We start from the raw sequence: 7615 nt of genomic DNA on the forward strand, positions 1-7615 counted from the left end.
ATTCAAAGGTCCAGTATAATTTTTATTTCATTTTATATATCTATCCCAATGGCTTTAACAGGCCTTTAAGGCCTACAACCTTCCAAGCATGCTTGGATTTCGTAACCGAAATACGAGGATAGAATGGTCACTCCTATGCCTCAAGGTATTCTTGGCTGTATCCCTGTGTGTGTTCACGGGGCCGGTTTGCCTGCTTGCGGGATGAAAAACACCAGATAGACTGGCGGAAAAAACCCTACTGCCCGCGCCCAAGACCGGCTAACTTGGCTATGGCTGAGGAAGATCCTTCAGCTCCTCACGTCTCCGACGGGAATCGAGCCTAGGACACTCCTTCCCCAGGCATATGGTTGCGAAGCGCAAAGCCAATAGGCTAACCGCGCGGACCTTCATTTTACATACAGGGTGTTCGGGATAAATTTGACATATTTATAATTAATTATATTTTTCCGTAAGTTACATGTATTAACACACACTTCTCTTCATTTAAAAGTTTGGACCCTTCTTCATTCATATACAAGATGTCAGAAAGGATGGATAGCTGGAACCCACCTGAATCATGGAAGAGAATAACTTGTATCATGATGATTCGTGCCCGCCATCAAAATAAGGATATTACGACTGCTGCCCAATGCTCCCTGAATACAGTAAAAACAATCAGGCATGAACTAGAGACTTGCAATGGTGACTACGAGGATGTAGCAAGAAGAAAGATCCCTAGCAGACGATCTGATTGCGTTCGTACAGCAGAATTCCTCGCAAATCTGCAGGAACAGGTGTTGAAGAACCCTGGCATTGGAATTCGGGCTTTGTTCGTGGAGTTGCTAACTGTAGTCAAGCCCTGGATAACAAGGGTAGCCAATGGTAGGCCGTATGTATGGCAGCAGGATTCGGCCCCTTGCCACACCTCTGGGAAAAGTCAAAAATGGTTGTCTGAAAATTTCTACGACTTCACCAGTCCAAATGTTTGGCCTCCAAACTCCCCAGACCTTAACCCCATGGATTATTTTGTATGGGGCGCAGTTGAAAAAGACACCAATCGCACTTCCAGTAATACAAAAGCCCAGTTAATGGATAAAATTAAAACAGTTTTTGCGGCCCTTCCCAGGGAGACTGTAGCATCAGCTTGTTCGAGGTTCCGAAGCAGAATTGAAGCTGTGATCGATGCTAATGGTGGTTATTTTGAGTAAATCTTGTTGATAGTATTGTAATTAACTCTGCCTGTAATGTTTTTTTGTCAATTCATTAAATTTAATAGATACAAAGAAGATTTTCTTTTTCCTTACGAAACTGTCAAATTTATCCCGAACACCCTGTATATGTAACTATATATATTCACTTATTACAGTTTTTAACAGTTTAAATTCTTTTATGAAATAATTAATATACTTAAATTATTATATGAATTGCATGGCCGTTAGATGGAGCATTAAAAGAAAATTGTATGTGGGATCAGAATGCGTCACACACCTTTCAAAAACTTAAATATGCTGATAATATAGTTGTTCATACCCAGACATGACTAGAGTTTACTGGATGAATCAATCGACCGTGAGATGCGGTGACTGATTCATTCAATCCAATATCCTTGGAGGGTAATGGATGGCAATGCTGTAGCCAATGAAGTTCTAACTGAGGCTCGGCTATTGCTGTTACCCTCCTGCTATGATCAGAGCTTTAATTGCCCAATAACACCTTATCCCTACACAGTCCTCTACAGATAACGGGGTGGATGAAAAGCATTCTTGCTTCGCCCCTTTAAGCCAGTCCTTATAAGGACTATGACTAGAGTTTATTAGCTCAATAATACTCCATTCACACAGATAGATTTTTTTCATTCAGATGATGGGATAAAGAGTCAAGGACTCAGTCCATCGCCTAGTTCTTTTAAGAACTCTGAGCGATATCGGAAATCAATCGACCGTGAGATGCGGTGACTGATTCATTCAATCCAATACCCTTGGAAGGTAATGGATGGCAATGTTGTAGCCAGTGACGCTCTAACTGAGGCTCGGCTATTGCTGTTACCCTCCTGCCATGATCAGAGCTTTAATTGCTCAATAACACCATATCCCTACACTGTCCTCTACAGATAACGGGGAAGATGAAAAGCATTCTTGCTTCGCCCCTTTAAGCCAGTCCTTATAAGGACTATAAGGACTGAGCGATATCTATAGTCCGGTAGTATATTTGTATCTACAGTTCGGTAGTATAGTATACGTTCAATAAATTCATTCCAGAGAGTGTTGGTGAATAAAATTCATTCCTTCTTGTCGTAGAATAAAAACAATATTTTTATTTAATTCTCAACGTGAACACTTTTCTATCATCCTCCGTTTTAATTAAATTTAATTCTCAGAGTGGACACTTTTCTATCATCCTCCGTTTTAATTAGAAGTTAATGAAAATGAGGTTTTCTGCTAATTTAGAATGATGATATAAATAATCATTCTGTAAATATAATGAGATCAGTAGGACGTTCAAGATAACTAAAAGTTTCGTAAGTTACATTGCACGACAGATTAAAATCTTGATACTAACTGTGCATAACAGGATTCAGAAAACAGCAGTCTCATCATTACTCCACTCTTCTTTTGGAATAAGAGGATTTAGAATATGTCATAAAATAATACTCAAAGTGATTAATCATTTGTTACAACAGCATGTGTTTTAAAATTATTATCTTTTGAACCAAACGTCTTCAATTCGCGGTAAAAGGAATTGCAGAACATGTGTTATTGTTATCCTTCTATCAATTTAAAAATTACAAAATTTAAACACTTGTATCAAAAATAATTGTATATTTAAAAAATACCAAAAAAATCTCTGAAATAATTATGCTGTTTTCAATTCTTAGAAAAAAAAAGTTTAGTAAAATACACACCATTTTAAATTAATTATGTAAATATTTATCAAGGGATATAATTTATTTTAATATAATATAATATATTATATATAATATAGATTTAGAGGTTGGTTAAAAGAAAAGTCATTTTTAGGACTTCCAGGTTAACGAATGGCAATGCTGTAGCCAATGAAGTTTTAACTGAGGTTCGGCTATTGCCGTTACCTAGCCATGACTAGAGTTTTTAGCTCAATGACACCCCATGCACACAGATTTTCTTTATTTAGATGACGGGATAAAGAGTGAAGGACTCAGTCCATCTCCCAGTTCTTTTAAGAACTTAATTTAATATAATATAATAAAGCAGGTTACCCGTGTGGTGGCCGGGCTAAGAATGGAGCCACTGTAGCCAATGCATGTCGTAAGAGGCGACTAAAATGGATGCAGAGTTTCGCCCTCTTAGGTTTCTTCCGGAATTTTGTTCCCGGTGAGGGGGAGCTTAGATTTCGGGGGGGGGGGGTTGCTCTGATAGAGCAATTTGAGTCTCTGGGGAGGGTGTTTTCTGGCGTTTTGGAGAAATATATTTTTCTCCAAAAAAATTATTTTGGAGAAATATAAAACAAGAATAAATTAACGACATCCACAACATAATCTAACCTAACCTAGCTGAAATTTTCGTACTGATAAAACCTTGTGAAAAGTCAAACTTTAAACTCACAAAACGAATCATGTTACAGATTCGTTTGCCACTACGACTATGAAATTTCCTCAATAATTTCATAAATCACACCGTTTTAGATATCTCTTTTAGCTTGTATGAGTACAGTTTAGGCTTAATTATTTATTCACTGATACGAAGATCCTTTCTTTCATTTTATTTTAATTTAGATCTTTATAAGGCTTTGTTATATTCAACCCCTGATACGGAAAAGAGAAAGACTGATAAAGAAAGCGGCAGAAATGAAGGAACCGTGTGGCAGGTCTCACTTCACTGTGCAAATGATTTCATTGGTTTTAATAACCCAACTGAAAGCATTATTAACGGAATCGGCAGAATTGGAAAAGAACTTGGATTTAATGAACTGGATAATAAAGATGTGAGAAACTTGCTTGATTTCCATTCAGAACAACTAAGCGAGAATGATCTCCTTCAGCTAGAAGAACAGCGTGCATACCTAGAAGAAGATAAGGAGTGCGAACAAGAAGAGAATGTTACGACTAAGAAGCTAACTGCAAAAGAACTTGGGCTAGTTTTCAATCACATTGAGCATGCTAAGGAAATGTTGTTTGATGCTGATCCTGATATGGACCGAAGCTTCGAAGTCTGCCGAATTCTTGATAAAGCGATCTCAGGCTATCGCAAATTGCATGACAAGATGAAAAAGTGGAGCACGATTCAAACTTAATAATACCTAATTTTTTTTTGTAAAAAAGTAGCTCAGTCAAATGTTGAGACATTAAATAAAAATTTAAGCAATTTTTATTAACTTTGATGATTTATCCTCTAATATAGATTAATACATTTTTTTTTCAAATTTGCGCTAACTGATGGATGAATTATAATTATTTCTATTGATTATTGTATTCGCATAACGCGATTTCACTTAGCGCACATTAATTGGATTAATTAATCTCGTTAAGCGAGGTTTTCCTATATATAATTCACAATAGTTACTTCGTTAGTTATTCTGAAATTGTGGATTATGCACGAACTCATTGTGATGATATTTTCATGTATTTTAAAATTTGTTTCAGCTGAGTTTTCATTTATTATTATTTTTTTCCCTATTCAAACAGAATGGAGGACATTACCACGATTTCATGCCTGTCATCGAAGACCGAAGTGATTTAGGTTTCAGTGCGAGCGGAAAAGTTCCGATTGGTGGAGGCATCCCGAAGGAAGTTGCTGGTCAGGTGCTAGCTGACGACACCTCCTCGCGATTGGATGACACTGAAAATCTTGTCCCACCACACCACGAAGAAGCACCACATCCACATCTTCCTCCACTTCCATCGATGCCTGGACAGCAGAAGAATGACCCTCTGTACATCGTCCACTACGTCCCCCAGAACGGCAACAAACCAGAAGCAACTTCTTCTACTGCATCTCCAACCCCCGACTCTTCAGGTATTTTGTCGAAGATCCTGACAGCGTCTAAGACTGCTAAGAAAGGAACTCCTCAATTCGTAGTGTTTGCGCCTCTTCCAGAAGGTGGCGCTCCAGTCAATAAGGAAGATGGGCATGAGGACAGTGAAGCGCCAAAGCCTCGCAGGAAAACCACCCGAAGAAAGAAGATTTCAAGAAAGAAGAAACCACGAATAGAAGAAGAACCCGAAGAGGATGAAACGGCGAGCCCTGATTATGACTCTAGAGAGCACTCGATTCCTCCCCAACCTCAATATCCTTACCAGGGATATCACGGAGGGCACTTAAACCCCATCCATGCACCCAGCAATAATCCTCCTCAGTATTATCCTCCCCCACCTCCTGTTGATCACTCACCCTATTCCCCACCACAAGGTTATGCTCCCCAGCAGTACGGAGGTTACGATCATTCCCCAAGCGGATCCAACTATGCTCCCCAGCAAGCTAACTCTGGATATCCACCACAGCAGGACGCCGACAGAATAGGAGTGGGTATTGGACTGGCAGCACCTCAAGGAGGAATCACTGTGAAGTCTGGAGGAGGAGGTGGAGGAGGAGCAGGCATTCCTATCGGACCATTGGGTCTTTTTAAAAGTCTTTTGTTCCCTCTACTTCCTAAACCTCGGGTTGATCTCAAGAATCGAATCTTTTTCGGAGTGCAACTGGACAAAGGTATTCATTTTGGTGATAAAGGTGGTGTAGGAGGTGGAGGAGGGGCTGCTGGTGGAGCTGGCGGTGGAGTAGCAGCTCGATATTAATTCAGTCCCTCATGGACTACATGCAATCTAAACTCGTGTGTGTGGACGCTGGGCGTGTTGGTGGTGTCGAGGTGGTGGAACAGAAGACGGATTCCAGTCATGCACTGCTAATGAAGGGGCAGAAGCAATCCGTGGACCGTTAATGTTGGACTACAAAAATTCGTGATTCGGTGGAGTCTTTGGGAAGATTTTGTGTAAAACTTGTGAATATGTGAATTAAATTATGTTTTCCTGGTCATAGCCAAACACAACACTTTGTTTTCTGTGAACATCACCCACACCTAATTTATCATCGACCAGTGATATTTCTCAGTGAAATTCGTTCTCAGTTAAAATAAAACAAATGTTACAAAATTATGCTGTACATGCGTATTTCTTCTTCGAAATATAAATTGTTAGTGGATATTAATCTGACATTAGAACGCGAATTGTAATGACAGATATTCTATCAGAATATCTGATAGATATTCTGATAGAATTTTATTAGCATAAAATTCTCTCTGATTCAAATTGAAACTAAATAAAAAGTTAAATCAACCGTAATAATTATATAAACATTACATCCGATAGAGGGCCCTAATCCTAACTTCAAACATATTTAAATATATATAATTAATTAAAATATCAATGAAGTGAAATGAAATCAATGAAATGAATACCCGGCCTTTTGCCTAAAATTAATAATAAAGAAATGAAGAGAATACAATTTAGAAACACATATTGCATTTATTGACTTTGAAAAAGCATTTGACAAAGTTAAAAGAAACATATTATTTAACATATTAAAAGAAAGACAAATACCAAATAATATCCTAAAAGCTATCATAAGTATATATGAAAATAATCAAATACAAATAAGATTAAATCACGAGCTATCATATACGAAAGCGATAAACCAAGGGGCCCGACAGGGATGTCCCCTCTCAGCAACTCTTTTTAATATCTACTTAAATGAAATAATAATAAAATGGAATAAAAATTCCCGTCAAGGAATTAAACTTTCTCCTACAGTGCACTTAAACACTCTCCTTTTTGTCGACGACCAAATAATAATTACAAATTCTGACGATAAGTTACAGAAAGCTTTTTAGATCTAAATGTGATATCCAAAGATTATGGTATGATAATATCAACAGAAAAATCAAAAACTATGGCCTTTAAAGGACAAGATCCAGCTAGAACTAAAATAGTAATAGATAACGAGATCTTAGAACAGATGAATTCATTTAACTACCTGGGATGTAGTTAAATGAATTCTTTTAACTCTAGTTCAAAAACAAACCAGACTAAAAGTGACTATAAACAAACCAGACTATACAATACATTAGCCCTACCAGTCTTATTGTATGGAAGTGAAATCTGGACAATAAAACAAACAAAGATTAATAACAGCAGAAATGAAGTTTATCAGAAAAACTGCATGCTGTATTTGATCACAAAAGAAACGAAGAAATTGTGACAGAATTAAACCAAGAATCAGTATTAGAAAAAATTAAAAAATATAAACATAGATGGATGGAACACGTTCAAAGAATGAAAACAGAAAGATTACCAAAACAAGCCTTAAAGTACAAGCCATTAGGAAAAAGAAAACCAGGACGTCCTCTTAAACATTCATCGATGACTTCTAAGGCCGGAACAGGCCACGCTAGGCCTAAATCCTTGATGATATGCATGATGATGATGATCAATGAAGCGAAATTCAGATCCGACTGAGGGCGCAGCATCCCACATTTCCGTTTGTCTCACTGTTTGCTAATTTATTAGTTATTTAAATTTGTCTTTTCAAGAGGATTGGGACTAAAATGTTCATGTTATGGTTTACAGTAACAAGGAATCGGATAACAATGCATCCTTTTATACTTAGAT

The sequence above is a fragment of the Typopeltis vanoorti genome, chromosome 7, assembly GCF_054136105.1.
Source record: "Typopeltis vanoorti isolate ZY-2024b chromosome 7, IOZ_Tvanoo_1.0, whole genome shotgun sequence".
In the NCBI taxonomy this organism is placed as follows: domain Eukaryota; kingdom Metazoa; phylum Arthropoda; class Arachnida; order Uropygi; family Thelyphonidae; genus Typopeltis; species Typopeltis vanoorti.